This window comes from Hylobates moloch, unplaced genomic scaffold (genome assembly GCF_009828535.3).
Source record: "Hylobates moloch isolate HMO894 unplaced genomic scaffold, HMol_V3 SCAFFOLD_6, whole genome shotgun sequence".
Lineage (NCBI taxonomy): Eukaryota > Metazoa > Chordata > Mammalia > Primates > Hylobatidae > Hylobates > Hylobates moloch.
The window spans coordinates 124895013-124910893 of record NW_026652281.1 but is presented as its reverse complement, the minus strand read 5'-3'; the positions used below and the strand labels follow the sequence as shown (position 1 = coordinate 124910893).

Here is a 15881-nt window from a genome sequence, read left to right as displayed (position 1 = left end):
AATCAGGCTTTTGACTAAGTGTGACATAAACATCTCCAGAATTCCTCATTATCTGTTGACAGCTGGTCTGCAGCCGTAACAGCAAGCTTGTAGAATAACCCCAAGTGATCTGAGTGCTTTGGAAACATCCGGAAAATTGTGCTAGGCATAACCATAGTTAATAAAATTGTGTTTATAACAATATGGATATGATTTATCATTTATTACATGCCAGGTACTCCTTAACATTTTGCACATGTCAACTTCAAAAACGACTCAATGGGACCAAAGACTTCCAACAACCCTAGGAATGAGTTTGGACTCATTGAACTCAGTCAAGCCTTCATATGAGATGGCAACCACAGCCAACTGTTTAACTACAACCTCATGAGAGGCTTTGAGCCAGAAGCTCTGAGCTAAGCCACTCCCAGATTTCTGTCCCACAAACAATATGAGATGATAAATGATGTTTCAAGGTGCAAACAAATCCCACAGAACAATAATTCTTGGGGTAGGTACTGCTATCACGTCACACAGATAAAGAAACTGAGCCACAGAGGAATAAAGCAACTTGTCCAAGGTCACTCAGAAAAGAAATGGTAAAGCCTGGACTCAATCCAAGAAGTCTGTCTCCAAAGCCCACACTTTGCAGCTTCCTCCCATTATGCTGTGGTATCTCCTGAAATTTTAATGTCACTTTTGGATCCAAGACTCATACCTGTACTTTTTCAGACATCTCACAGAATTCATAAGTCAAAGTTGGCAAAGTCCCAGGAGAGGCAGACAGTTTGGTCACAGTTAGTACTATTGGCCAAGAAGCTCTTAGAAGAAAATCAGTGTTTCCCAAAGAACACCATGCCTACCCACTGAGGACATGTTAGATGACTTCTAACATATGTGAGCAAATGTTTTTACTTTCATAACTGTGTATTTTTAAGATCTGTGTCAGATAAACATTATGTTAATATGCATGTGTGTTAAATAAGGTAATTAGTATAATTATCTAAGTATGAGAAATAATATATCTGAACAAATGATACTATATGTATTATTATATATTTTTTATATATGTATAAATTACAGAGCCATGATTCAATGGAGAAAGTTATTCTTTTATTTATTTGCTGGTTTATTCTTCAACAAATATTTATTGAGCACCTAATATGGCCCAGACACCACTCACAAACAAACATAGAAATAAAAATCCCCACCCTCTCATAGTTTACATTCTAATAGGGAATAATACAGTATATTACTAATATATAATATAGTACACATTATAGTATAGCACACCACATTAAGCAATGTTATATTATAATATACTGCATTATATTATCATATAGTATATTATTAATATTAATTTTCTATATAGTATATAGAAAAATAGAGCATGGTAAGATAGGAGATGGTAATAGAGAGGTGTGAGTTTTAATCTTTCTTTTTAAATTAAAAATTATTATAAATAAAGTTGAAGTCTTTGTTTTACTAAAAAAATTAAGAATTTGTTTTCGTTTCCTTCCTATGGGTCCATTATCTTTACCATGTCAATTTTCATTTATGTTATGCTGAAGTCAGAGAAACATTTCATTAAAATAGAACAAATAGCAAATCAAGTAAATCATAAATAATTAAAGCAAATAAGGGAAAACTATTATTAAATATTGATAACAGTGCTGCCTGGATGTGACCAAAAACAAATGAGTAAGTTGTATTTGAATGGTTAAACTGGACACTTCTTCAAATAGGAAACACCAAACTTTTCTCTCACCAATTGACTCTTGACCAATTGTTTTATGTTGATGGGAGGAGAGGAAAAACTAGAATCACCCACCCTTAGACATTTGGCTCCTAGCGCTAAGGATGAAATGCTGTCCCAAGGACAGTGTGGAGGGTTCTGTCATCTAGTGTGTCATAACTTCTACAGCCTGCAGCTTCCTGGTCTGCTTACTTACAAGACCATCTCTACAGAGAAAGCAGAAGATAAAATACAGGAATACAAAAAGAAACGAGATGATCACATCCAATTCCTTTATGCTACACATTACACATAGGTGATGCTGACTTGGAAGTGTGTGCAGGTTGTGTGGCTGCTGAGACTTTGACAGAAGGCAGGGGACACTAGCTGCACAAAGGAGGTTGCAGGCTTTCCCACCAAGTGGATGGAAAGCCAGTGTCAAGTGCTGGGGAAGTGCTTCAACTCTTTCCTCATCACCTAGTTATCTTCAAGCCAGTTTTATTAGAAGAAGCCCCTGACATCAAGAGTGACACCATGCAGGAAAAAGTCTTCTCATGTTTTAATATTAGTTACTTACAAATGAGTAACAAGTAACAGTAGCTACATTTATTGAACATATCCTATCTGCTAAACATTGTACATTTTACACACATCATCTAGTTTAATTTTTGTAATGACTCATGAGGTTCTGTGATTATTTCTTTTTACAGATGAAACGTAGATTTGAGGAAGTTAATAAATATGTTCCAAATTATAACTATAGTAAATACTGGCACTAGAAATGGAGCCTAGATCGTCTGACTCTGGAACTTGTGTTAATCCCATTTGAACCTGTAAATAACTCTGTGGATTAAGAACAAAGATTATTTCCATTTTATGGAGGAGTGGCAGAAAAGTGTGGTGGTTAGGAGAGCAAATGTAAGTGTTAGAAGAGTCCATTTGGATTCTGGCTCTGTCGTTTATCAGTTGTGAATTTGGGAAATGTATCTAACTCCTCTGAGATTTACAATGTCCTCAAATATCAAGATGTAGAGAACACTTAATCTCTTAGGGCCTCTCTGTCTTTGCCATCATCATCATGGTTATTACGTATTTTGGGTTTTTCATCTTAATTTTTTCTCCTACCTGAAATTGCCATGTTATTCCCCTTAAACCCTTAGATTAAGAGATGGCTACAATGTACTACTATTATGCTGCTAATAGTAAATATTTATTGTACACTTACTACATGCCAAGTGCTTTTAGTGCATTATGTCATTCAATCTTTACAACCCCTGCACGAGATAAATACTGGTGTCATCTATAATTTATAGTTAGAAACAGAACTCGCCTAGAACTGGACATTGCTGATTTCGCTTCCCCTTTTCCTGCCCACCACCCTGACTGCCAACGGACTTCGGAACTCCAAAAAGCCATCCATGAAAACGACAGGAATTGCCTGCAGGAAATTGAATGCTCCAGGAGTTTGACACTAAAAAGATTGGGAACTGTCCACCAACTGGTGCTACTGAGAATAGTGGTTGTTAAAAGGAATTTCGGTCTCTATCCCAACTTACTTTTCCTCAGGGATGTGTCAATTACCGCCAAGTCCTCTTCAGAAGGGTAGCTGGAAAAACAGTGAAACCAAGTAACTCACCTGAGAACAAGCCGGGAGTAGTGCAAAGGAATCAACCAGACTCTTAATTTATTACAAAGTCCAGCCACTCCGTTTGCTTTCTAACAACCTTGTTGCCTGGTATTGAGTAAAAGATGCTATAAAGGACGAACACTTTTGGAAGTAATAATAATCTGCTGTTATGTGACATAATTTTCTCCACATTTGTTGTTATTTTTCTGGTAATAAATTTCATACATTTTATAGGAAAACCACAGAAAATGCAAAAAATAGCTAAGCTGTTAGGTATGTTTCTATCTAGATTTCAATTAAATTTTAATTATTCTCTCCCCGTGCCTAGCCCCCCTTGCCCCATTTTTTAAAAGACCTGGAATCCAGGGTAGGAGAGATCAAGAGCATCCCAGAGGGCAGCACAAATTCACTCCCCTCCAGACCCTGCAGCTTGCTTCGCCTATCTCCCCTCCCCCTTAGCTTGGTCGCTTATCATTGGTCATTGCCATGGCAACCAGCAGCTGCCGGGCCAGCAGCCTCTACCGCAGCAGGGGTGGGGCACTGGGGGGAGGGGGAGAGAGAGAGGAGGAGCCAGAGGAGGTGTCTGCTGCAAGTTCCTGGCTGCTTCCGAGCTCACCCCATCCTCTGAGAGGGAGGAGGCCCAACTGGTGATGCTGCTGCTGCTGCCGCCGCCGCCGCCGCCGCCGCCTCTATTGCTGATACTCTAGTGGGGCTGAAGGGTGGTTCCTATTCGCACCATCGCCAACCAGAGACAGAGGGGAAAAAAAAACCGGCAGCCGCTGCTGATGTTGGGTTCGGAGACTGCATCCGACTCGGTCACAAGGAAAATGGATTCAGTTTGCATCTCTCCCTCCTTTAAACAGCTTCTCCGGGTCTCAGCATGGTGAGTAGGAAACAGTAGGGCTCCCTTCTTGGTTTAGAGTGTTATTATTTGACCTGTGTATACATTTCTGGCCTGAACTTGAACAATGACTCCTGTGCCTCAGACTAGAAGGGGGAGATGTGGAGACAGAGATGGGGATGGAGGGAGAGGAAGCTTGCCAGGAAGAGAGAAGTGAGAAGACAACCGCTTGTGTTTAAAAAAAAAAAAAAAATGGTGTTCTGATTTTATCTCTAACTGGCTCAGAATGCAGACTGAGCCACTTGGTGCCTTTTTTCCTAAGCTTAGCAACAGCATCAGGGGTTGGAAAAAGAGCTAACAACAAGAAAAGGGTGTTATTGAAAGGAATCATTTCATTTGCAGCTCTCACATACAGGGTTGGGCCTTCTTCAGAAATACATTTGGTGTCTCATAAGCTTACCAGACTCATTATAAGGTGTTTTTGCTTATTTTATTGATTGCTTAGAAAAAGTGGCCCCAGATTTTGACATTTTATTTTATATTCTAATGTACTCTTGTTGAGAAATCATTTGCAAGACCCAGTTTTATTTTATACGTAGATTTGATTGTGAACTTACACATGTATATCTTATGGATATACATATCATATATACACGTTACTTAGCATTTATATTGCATTTATGAAGCATATTTATGTGTAGGTTGTGCTTTGCAACCATTTTTATGGATTACATATGTCCTTGCATGCCTGGAAGTAATTGCATGTTTTTGAAACTATGCTTCTGGTTTATATTATTATTCATTGGCTTTTTTTGGATTAATGTGAAATTTACTGTGGTTATTGTCTCTTAGTTTCATTGTGACCAATTGGAACAGATGCCTATCATTTGATCTGTGTCATAGAACTAGATGCAAATTCGTAGCCTGCCTCTTTATTTTTAATTGGGTTTGTGGGGGATGATATTGAGGACTCCGAATTTACAATGATGGGAATGGGAGGCGGCTTGTGGTATTATTTTGTGTCTAGCATCTTACCAAATCAATGTTGAAGCAAATCAGTTTTCTTGAAATGCCACCCCAACCTTTTCATGTTTGTGCCTTCTGTCCCAGGAAGCACAGCTAAGCTGGAAGGTGAAATGCATTCATTTTATTTAATAGTGCTGCTATCTGCTGTTCATTCCTTCAGTATCCAGGAACCATTTTACAGTTCTCTCAAATGTTGTATTAAGGGTCTCCTACTGTAAATAATTAAGTAGGAAAGTAGGATTGTTTTGAGAATCTAGGTATTCCCAAGCACCCTAGCCCAGCGTTTCCAAATTAGTCTGCTTATACAATGAAATGAAACCAGAGAGTGAGCAAAGCCAGCAGGAGAATGTGTGGCTTGTAGCTGAAATGGGGGGCTATTGTAATTTACAAATGCTTACTGGGATCTGCTTGACCTTTTATTATGTCAAGGCTTTAAGGCAGTTCAGGAGACTAAAGATGCCTGAGATAAGGAGATTCCATTCCCACCCAGGATAATGGATTTCATTGAATTAAAGCCAGAAAAAATTATGTAGGTAAAGTGTATTAGTAATATTACATTTACCACATGGGCTATTATAGTTTTATCCATTAGTCTCTTCTCTAACAATATCATTGTCAGTACAGACATTTTTTACAATGTAAAATAACAATTGTTTGGGGCTTTAGTCTTGCATCTGATTCTACATACTCCCCCCACATTTATAATTTTCACTTGTATTTGAATCAGGTTTATAGTTTAATTTCGCTGAGAATAATTGTTCTATTTGGTTTATACATGAGAAGGGCCCTTGGTGACTCAATTGTGCATGTGCTCATAGCATGTTATATATTATAGATCCATAGCTTTGTAAACTCATGCTACTTTGTGCCTCATTTTAACAACTATATGAAGTAGGGCAAGGAAAGAGGTACTGGGTTTGTATGTTATAACACATTGTATAACACATTGCATCCTGAATCTTTTAGTGATAACACTTGACTTCCAAAAATTAAAATGCTAGATATGCCTATAGTACACTTAAAAAATTAAGATTTGTACTAGTTGACCCCATTTCATGCAATGAGAGCAGATATCCTGGGGCTTTGTTTTTGTTTCTTTTTTTGTTGAGTTTTCGTTTGGAGGTGGTTTTATATGCAAAGTTGGTACAGTTTGAACAGAGGCAAATCCCTTAGGCCATGTGCTTAAAACTCCTTGTAAATAGCCTGTTTCAGCTATGTGTCAGCTATTACTCTGATAGAAATACAGGTCTAGCTTTTGACCCCACTGTTTAAAACAATTATATGGCCTTTGCTAAGGGGCCATAGAAAAGTGAAGTGTGTTTCAAGCACTAGAAGTTGAACTCTCTGAGGAAAGATTTTTAAAAGCTACGATCATTTCATTTAGAGAAGAGAAAAATGAAATATGACAACATTTGTTTCAGATAAGCTGAGCATGGGGCATAAGCATAGGACATTGCTTATTGCTATTTTTTGGAACCTCAAATGTCAATGGGCTTCAACTTTATGAGGAATTATGAAGATTAGAAATATAAAAATGTAGAAGTTCCTCATAGTAAGTGTGAGTAGTCAACTGGCTAATCAGATAAAGCAATGTACTCTTCTCTCATCAAAACTTCCAAAAGTATGACCTAGATATGCGTTTGTCTAGGATGGACTAGATTTCCTTCTCAAGAACTTCTCTTGCTTTTTCTAGAATGAGTCATTTATTTAAGAGAGTACATTAGTTGTTTAAGATCAGGCACTTCTAGGTTATAACAGTAAGACTCCATTTTGTAGTTGGCTTCTAAATTACAGGATCTAGGTATTTGTAAAGAAATCAGCTGATCATCTTCCTAGAGAAATTTACGTGTAATCCTGCCAGAATTCAGGAAACTGAACATTTACCTGTTCATAAGAGCCCTTCTTTCTCAGCAGCTTTATGGAGTATGATGTCAAATAACTGTATTAAAATTATTTCATATTGTATAGTTAACTTTGAAAAATGTAATGTTTTATTTAATGGGGTCTTTATAAAAAGTAATTCAAGAGCCATCAAGTTTTTTAAAAAAAAAAAAACAAATTATATGAAAGGTACATACAAATTAATGCTTAAATGTGCTGTTTAACAAACTAATCTTCCACTCAAACACTATCTTAAAAATGTCATTCATGTTAGAATATTAAAGTTAAATCTTTTGATTGGTATGTAAGTCTTTAGTAAAACTTGTTTTAATTAAGACACACACTAATTAATTTCTCACTTTGTAATAGGATGTTTCTCATTTCAAGTGACATCAGAACATATTTTGATTTTATGTGCCTGCTACAAGTCCGCTTCAGGATGACTTAGGCCATATTTGGAGAGTGAAACAGTTTTCTACATTTCTTTTTGGTTCATAAAAAGTCAGTGCTTTGTTTCTCATGGTTGGAGCTTATTGTGGAAGTTTTAACATAAATAACGCAATGATGGTCTTTTACTGAAAGAAATAAATTAGGTTTATACTTGGTTGTTACTCTGTGAAGTGTGTTACAATTCCCTCTGTTTACACATTCCACTATTATTCTATCAAGAGAAAATGTGCTTTCAAACAGGATAAATTAATCAATTGACTAACAACTATTTGTAGACCTTTTTTTTTTTTTTTTTTTGAGACGGAGTCTCGCTCTGTCGCCCAGGCTGGAGTGCAGTGGCGAATCTCGGCTCACTGCAAGCTCCGCCTCCCGGGTTCACGCCATTCTCCTGCCTCAGCCTCTCCGAGTAGCTGGGACTACAGGTGCCCGCCACCACGCCCGGCTAATTTTTTGTATTTTTAGTAGAGACGGGGTTTCACCGTGGTCTCGATCTCCTGACCTCGTGATCCGCCCGCCTCGGCCTCCCAAAGTGCTGGGATTACAAGCGTGAGCCACCGCGCCCGGCCTTGTAGACCTTTTATATGACTAGCAGCATTTGCATATGCTAGCAAGAAAGAATTTCCTTGGAGTATATAAGATATACATCCATTAAACAGTTAATGTTGAAAACAATATAGTTGTAATTAGTACCATCACTTCACCTTACATTAATACAAGTTTTTATGATTCTGTCATTTTTCCATTCTTTGTCATTTTATATTCTATCAATTTCAATTTATAGTCTATCATTTCAATTATATCATATCAGCAAAGCTAGTGTCATAATAATTATTTAAAATAAGTGGAAACAGATTCAGGGAGGTTAGACTTGTCCAAATTTGTGTATGGTAAATGGTGTAACAGGCTGGATCCCTAGTCTCATGAGCACAAACTACGATAGTAGAAAGGTAGCAAATTATCTTACCAATTTGAATTTTAATTGGTAAGATAATTTTAATTCAATTTACTAATCTGTGTTGTGTGGCTCATTTTATTTGAATATTTCAGGTATCAAAATTTGTTCTTTGGCCATATTTAATTGCTAAATACACTAACTATGTGCTTTGGGTATCAGGCAAAAAAACAAACAAAAAACAAAAACAAAGCAAAACAAAACAAAAAAAGGCTCACACACACAAAAAAAGCATTTTAGAGAAAATCTAGGCTTCTTGATATATCAGAAAAACATAGAAGCATTTGGGTGAAAATCGGAACTTTGTTGGACTGATATGCACTTATTTTATAGATAAATATTGTTTTTATTTTTAATGACATAGAGGTTGGGAGGTGACCATTTTTTTCTGAGTTTAGGATCTGATTAAAATTCCTGTAGGTCCTGAATGTTGAAAAAAGTTACGCCACCTCCTACCTATATGTCCTAAATATTTATCCACCTACACATTCTTAAAAGTAAAAATGATATTGTCATAAAATAAGTGTACATCAGTTCAACGACTTTCTGATATTTTCTTTTTTTTTAATTTTATTATTATTATACTTTAAGTTTTAGGGTACATGTGCACAACTTGCAGATTTGTAATGCTCCTACATTTTTCTAAAATATCAAAAATATTTATTTGTTTTTCAAATATTCTAATTTTCTGGTGTCTCTTTTTCTTTATTAATGCCCTAGGCACATGCTGGTATAAGTATTGGGTAATTCAGCCCTGGCCAAATAGCAAATCATGGCATCTGAACTATATTCTACATTTGGAAAAAGTGTCCCTTATAATTAATTAGCTTGCAGTAAAAATGAGACCTGTCACACTAAAAAAATTATTCTTTAAATCATTATTCATTACTACAAGTAAATTTTGTTGCTTAAAGTTTTTTTATATTTAAAAATAACACATCCTCATTATGGAAAAATGATAATACAGAAATGTGTAAAAGGAAGATGAGAACCACTCACAAGCCTACCATCAAGAAATCATTACTGTTAGCGTTTTGGAATATTTCCTTTTAGATCTTTTTGTATATGCACATAGAAACACATGCAGACACACAGTTTCATAAATGGACCATACTGAATGCATTGTTTTATATTGCTTTTGCTTTATGTATAGTGGCCATCTATCCATGTCAACAAATGTGTCTCTACTGAATTTTAAATTTCCGTGTGCATTTTTCTTGATGATTCAAGCTGTTTTTTCCCCCACTTGGGAGTCTTCACACTTTACTTTTAAATACTTCTTATGATACAGATAGATCCTGCTTGATTTAAAGCAGCCATGAGTCAGGCATTATATTCAGGAAATATGAACTCTATTACCCTGACCTGCCACTGCATCTTACAATGGGTCTTAAATTAACCTTGGTCATTCCTTGTCTGCTGATAATGAATGAGGTCTGAATCCAAGGCAGTGAAATCCCTGTTTGAGTCACTAGGGTTTTCACCAGGTGCATACATCAGCAACAATTAGAAAACAAAAACAAAAACACATCTGTTTCAGATTCATGTTAGTGTTCCCCAGTGTTGTAGTGGTATGTCCTGTAGTTTTATTTTTTAATTTATTATTATTATGATTTTTGAGATAGGGTCTCACTCTGTTGCCCAGGCTGGAATGCGGTGGCATGGTCTTGGCTCACTGCAACCTCCCCCTCCCGGATTCAAGTGATTCTTGTGCCTTAGTCTCCTGAGTAGCTGGAACTACAGGTGCTCACCACCATGCCTGGCAAATTTTTATATTTTTAGTAGAGATGGGGTTTTACCATGTTGGCCAGGCTGGTCTTAAACTGACCTCAAGTGATCTGCCTGCCTGGGCCTCCCAAAGTGCTGGGATTACAGGCGTGAGCTTCCATGCCCGGCCTGTCCTGTAGTTTTAACCTTGGTTAAGCAACTCAAATCCATTATGGGAAGATATTTAAATGACTTCTCAGAATAAACCAAGTATATTAGTCCATTCTCACACTACTATAAGGACATACCCAAGACCGGGTAATGTATAAAGGAAAGAGGTTTAATTGACTTACAGTTCTGCAGTGCTGGGGAGGCCTCAGGAAACTTACAATCACGGCAGAAGAGAAAGCAAGCATGTCCTTCTTCACATGGTGGCAGGAGGGAGAAGAATGAGAGCTGAGTGAAGGGGGAAGCCCCTTATAAAACCATCAGCTCTCGTGAGAACTTACTCACTATCACGAGAATAGAATGGGGAAAGCCACCCCCAAGGTCCAATTACCTCCCTCTGGGTCCCTCCCACGACATGTGGGGATTATGGGAACTACAATTCAGGATGAGATTTGGGTGGGGACACAGCCAAACCATATCACCAAGATGTAGTTTTGCTATTTTTTCACTATATTCATTATTTCATAATGAATTCATGTATATCATAGTTTTCAAATAAAACCCGTCATCTGACTCTTCCCCTTTTTTAAATATGAATGGTTACCTCTTCTTAAACTTTAAGTCTGAGCTTTAAACATAATACCTTTGAGAAAATTCCCTAGGTGTATATACCCTTTTACTCTCCGCAACCTGTGTGTTTCCTTCATAATACGTATCAAAAGTTGTAATTACAGAGCTATTTATTTGCTTTCCCTGCCCTTCACTAGAATGTAAGCTCCATGAGGGCAGAAAATGAAACTGTGTTGTTCACCAATTGCAATGAATGCCTTGGTACAACATGCATACTCAATAAAGACTGACTGAGTGGCTGAATGAATGAAAGAATGAGGGTCCCCTAAAGGGCTCCTGGCCTAAGATTGTAGAAGAGATTTCAACTAGTAGCTCTTTTGACTGTGATTCTCATTCTTTTAATTTGACTGTAAAAACAAAATGAATTGCATTCACATCCTGAGGATATTGTTACGATTTTGATAAGGCAAAATCAGATTCTTAAAGGTATATATCACAACACTTAACAATCCATCATTAAAGACTGCTCACTACATGCTATGATATAAGTAAGAAAGATTATGTGGATCTTTTTATTTTCTTTTAAAAATTGAATTGCAAGTCAGAAATAGTAACATCATTAACGAATACCTTTTAATTCACTGTAATTTATTAAAATAAATTAGTAATTTAATTATTATAAGCAGCAAATTATATGATACACACTCACAGCTATTGTGCTATTTTAGAAATCTACTCTACCAAATTCACTAATCATAAACAAATCATTCCATCATATCTCCATTCAAAAATTAAGTTGAATCAGAAATGCATCCCACTCCAAAGATAAATTAAGGCACCATCCTGCTTTCATGAGAGTTTTGAAATCAAATATAAAAAGAGCGACTTGAACAAGAGGGTTAGCTTGACAGACACACGGACATGCCTTTGAACCACTGAGGACAGCAATTTCTATGGGTGTCTAACCTGCTGATACGCTGTAACTTAAGTATGAGGAAAAAGCCTTTGTCGCCTTTCTTTGTTTGGCATCTAAATCAAGATCATGGCACTTACTGCAATTCTTGAATTTCTGGAGTCCAGTTTCTGTTAGAATATGCATGGAAAACTAAATCTGACAAATTTTAGCTGACACTATGTGGCCAGAAAACCACTCGATATTATTTTCAGGAAGAGAATTTTGCTGAGATTATTATGACTCTAAAAAAGCCTCTGAGCATGTGCTTAGGAGAAGAGGGTGATATTTTCATCATGCCTTCTTTTCCAAACTGGAAATGTTCCCCTGAAAAATGCTTATAACCACAGTAAAAACCAGGCAATTGTTTTTTACCTGCATTTCTTACCTGGCTCTTTCTTATGTAGCACTTTATGGAGAGAGATACATTCCAAAAATAAACTGAGCTCTTACTGTAGTCATCACTGATGTATATTTAAGGCCCTTAACCTACTCATAGGTCAAGCATACCTAATTTGAACCTATTTTCCAAATGAAATTATTAGGTCTTTTAAGTGCAAGAATACTCATGTAAACAACTCGACAATATTTTAAATAAGTACCATTCTGTAAAATCTAGGCTATTGTCTCATTATACCAATAAGCCATTAAATGAAGAGCAAAACAGTCAACAAATTTTTATATGATGAGAACCAATTTGGAGAATTTATATTAAAAAATCCATGCTGAGAATTCACGTGAGAATTCACAAGCTGCTAATTCTGCTAATTGATATTGGCAACAGAGAGAGAAGGACTTAGATGTTTTGAAGATATTATAGGCCCTCAACTTGCTTTCTAATGGATTTGCTAGGTAATTCAGGTTATGAAAATGGGTACTCTGGAATTACAGGGGTTTCTCCATCATCTTCTCAGTTCTAGTTTCCTAAACCCAAAGGAAGGAATTATTTTGACCACTGGCTCAGTCTCTGTCTCCTGTAGTCTTTTAAGGAGTAATTTAAGTTGTAGTTAATTAACTATAAAACGGGTTTTGTATTTTAGAGAATATATTATTTTTAGCTATATTATGGAAAACATTTGAATTTTGACTTCCTTTTAAAGCACTTCATTAAATAAAATCATCTATAAAATTTAGAATACAGAGTATTTTGAGCCAGATGCTTAAAACACTTAGCAATAATGAAAAATAACTCTCAGCTTTTTAAAAAATGAAGTGGCAAGGAATGCCTTCCCCCAATCAATTTCACATAGAAAGAATGCTTTACCTGTCTTGCTCTCTTCTTAGCCAGATTGTCCACATTTTTGACCTACAGGGTGCAATACCACACTCTGAAATGAGAGAAAGGAAAATATTAGCCTACGACAAGGGAAATCGATTGTTGCATCTGAGTGTGACCTTTGGGTTTTTGCTCTCTGCAGGTTTAAAGAGTCCAGTATTCAAATGCACACTTAAACATGCCTGATTCATACTAACACTCTTATGTGGGCAGATTGGACTACATATATACTGTTTAATCTCTTTTAACTACTGTATGTGACTTTATATTTTTCTCCTTTTATCCTACATACAGTTTTTGAAATCAAGCCTACACGGTTTAGTCAAGGCCCCTGAAACATAGTAAAGAGGCAAGATCAGTATTTCTAGCCAGTCACTGGTCATTTGCTTGCTGAACTTTCACTAACATATATATAGTTTGAAAACATGAACTGTCTACATTTATTTTGTATAATCCTCTTGCTTTGAAACATTGATCTTTGGCTGTGTAGTCAACTGTAATCTAAGCAGAATCGGTTAGTTCTCAGTTCACGTGATGCCATCACTAACCATATTCTTGTGGTGCTTAAGTGCTGCTTGACCAATGAAAGGATCCTTATAACAGAGAGTAGCTGATGAAGCAGTGGAAAAGCATTTCGTTCCAGACAGACTTTTGCCAAAGATGCACTTCCCCCTGGGTAAATTTGAAAATTTTTTCAGAGTCAGTGCTGACTCATCTTTACTCTTTAGAAGATGTGGAGAGACCTGTAGTTTAGAATTTTCTTTATAATTCAAGTAAAACTATTTATTCCAGTAGTTAATAGGTTAGTGCTGACCTTCCTTAAAACAAGGATATCTGATATGCTCTGAATATAGCAAGTATGAAAGGAACAAAACAGAACAACTTCCTTTTTAAAGTTATCCAGAAAATGAGAAAAAGACCTAAATTCTTTGAGCACCTATTATGCATCTAGTATGCTGAGTATTTTCATCCATGCCTGTTTTTGCAGTTCTCACAGCAGGCTGGTGAAGTAGGCATTTTTCTTCCCATTTTGCCAATAAAGATGAAGCTTTGATGGGTTAAATTTCATACCCAAAGCCATTCAATTAGTGATTTTTTGAACTGAGATGGAAATAAAGTCTGTCTGATTATGTAGCACAGTGGTTACAACTGGAGCCTTGTGGACTGGACCCAGCTCAAGAAAAGTGTTTGTAAACATGAGTAAAATGTTAGTACAAAGCAATATATGCTCCTAACACAATATTTTTTAAAACACACTTTTGTCCAAATTTTATAATTTTGACATTTCAGGAGATATTAAAATATCTCCTCCTCTTAGAAAAAAAAAAAAAGAAAATCTGGCAACACCAGGGCCACCTTTCTTCATGGCATCTGGAGTTGAACTGTGGTTATTCTGGATGGATATTGTGCTACTTCAAATCCCTAGGCTGCCCCCCACCACCCCCTCACAGTTGATATTTATTGTTCTTCAGGTACACATTAAGTTTTCATTCATATAGAAGCTGAAAGTCATGAATATAGGAAATAATACTGCAGACAAACATTCGCTAAAAATGAATTATCTGTATGAAATTTAATGCTTTAGATCTGGTTTGTGGGCAATCCCAATGACATTTCAACAGTACAATTTGCAGCTTCAAATGTTTCCCCTTATGTCCCAGCAATTATTTATGTCTTTCATAATTAGTAGACTAAGGCATTTTTTTCAGAATTTACATGTGTTTAATACTTTATTTTTCAAGTTATAAAAAAACTTTTAATACTTTACATTCTCACAAGAATAAAGATAGGGCAGATATATTATATATTATATATTAATATGTATATCCTAGGTCATTTAACTATCCTCATCAGATCTTTCCATTCACATGTAATCTGTGCCAGCAAATCTATGGTTCCTGTATGTGGAAACAGCAAAATAAACCAAGAGCTTTTTCTTTTTGGTGGTAGGGGGAGGAATATGAGTAGATAGTTCCTGCAGCAGCAGCAATACCACAAAAGCTTCACTGAAGACCCTCAAAATAGAAAATATTTATAGGCTTCCAATTGTTAGCCCTGGTCCCTGTCCAAAAGGAACTTTTGTTTTTAAAAGGATAAAGGGCCAAATATAAATGGAATGTTAATGCATGTAACAATTACAGGAGAAACATAAGTAGCACTACACTTCCCTGTCCAAGTCTTTATTTGTGTGAACTGATCACTGTGGCTTGTAACTAATGGGCCTAAACTATGAATGCATACGGTGATGAGAATGCTTTGAATCAGTATTTAATCCTTCCTTTCTTCTCAACATGCATCTTTCATTTGATGAATCAAATATAATAATGTTTATATTAGTAAATAGGAACTATTGAGATGTGTCAGTTTACTTTTTGGACTAAATCCAGGTTAGAATATGTCTAAGGGTTTCTTTTTTGGGGGGGGGTGTATCTTTTTTTTATTTATTATTATACTTTAGGTTTTAGGGTACATGTGCACAATGTGGAGGTTTGTTACATATGTATCCATGTGCCATGTTGGTTTGCTGCACCCATTAACTCGTCATTTAGCATTAGGTATATCTCCTAATGCTGTCCCTCCCCCCTCCCCCCACCCCACAACAGTCCCCGGAGTGTGATGTTCCCCTTCCTGTGTCCACGAGTTCTCATTGTCCAGTTCCCACCTATGAGTGAGAACATGCGGTGTTTGGTTTTTAAGGGTTTCTTTCAAAACATATT

General features: G+C 36.4%; 1 protein-coding gene across 6 annotated transcripts in view; it reads left to right on the top strand.

Moving 5' to 3' along the window:
* The first annotated feature begins 3906 nt into the window (after positions 1-3906).
* Positions 3907-15881, top strand: part of JAKMIP2 (janus kinase and microtubule interacting protein 2) — a 189822-nt gene continuing 177847 nt past the window's right edge. For all 6 annotated transcript variants that reach the window (XR_009213846.1, XR_004248846.2, XR_009213845.1 and 3 more), the window contains exon 1: positions 3907-4224. The gene's annotated coding sequence lies outside the window, so the exon portion shown is untranslated. The remainder of the gene's footprint in view (positions 4225-15881) is intronic.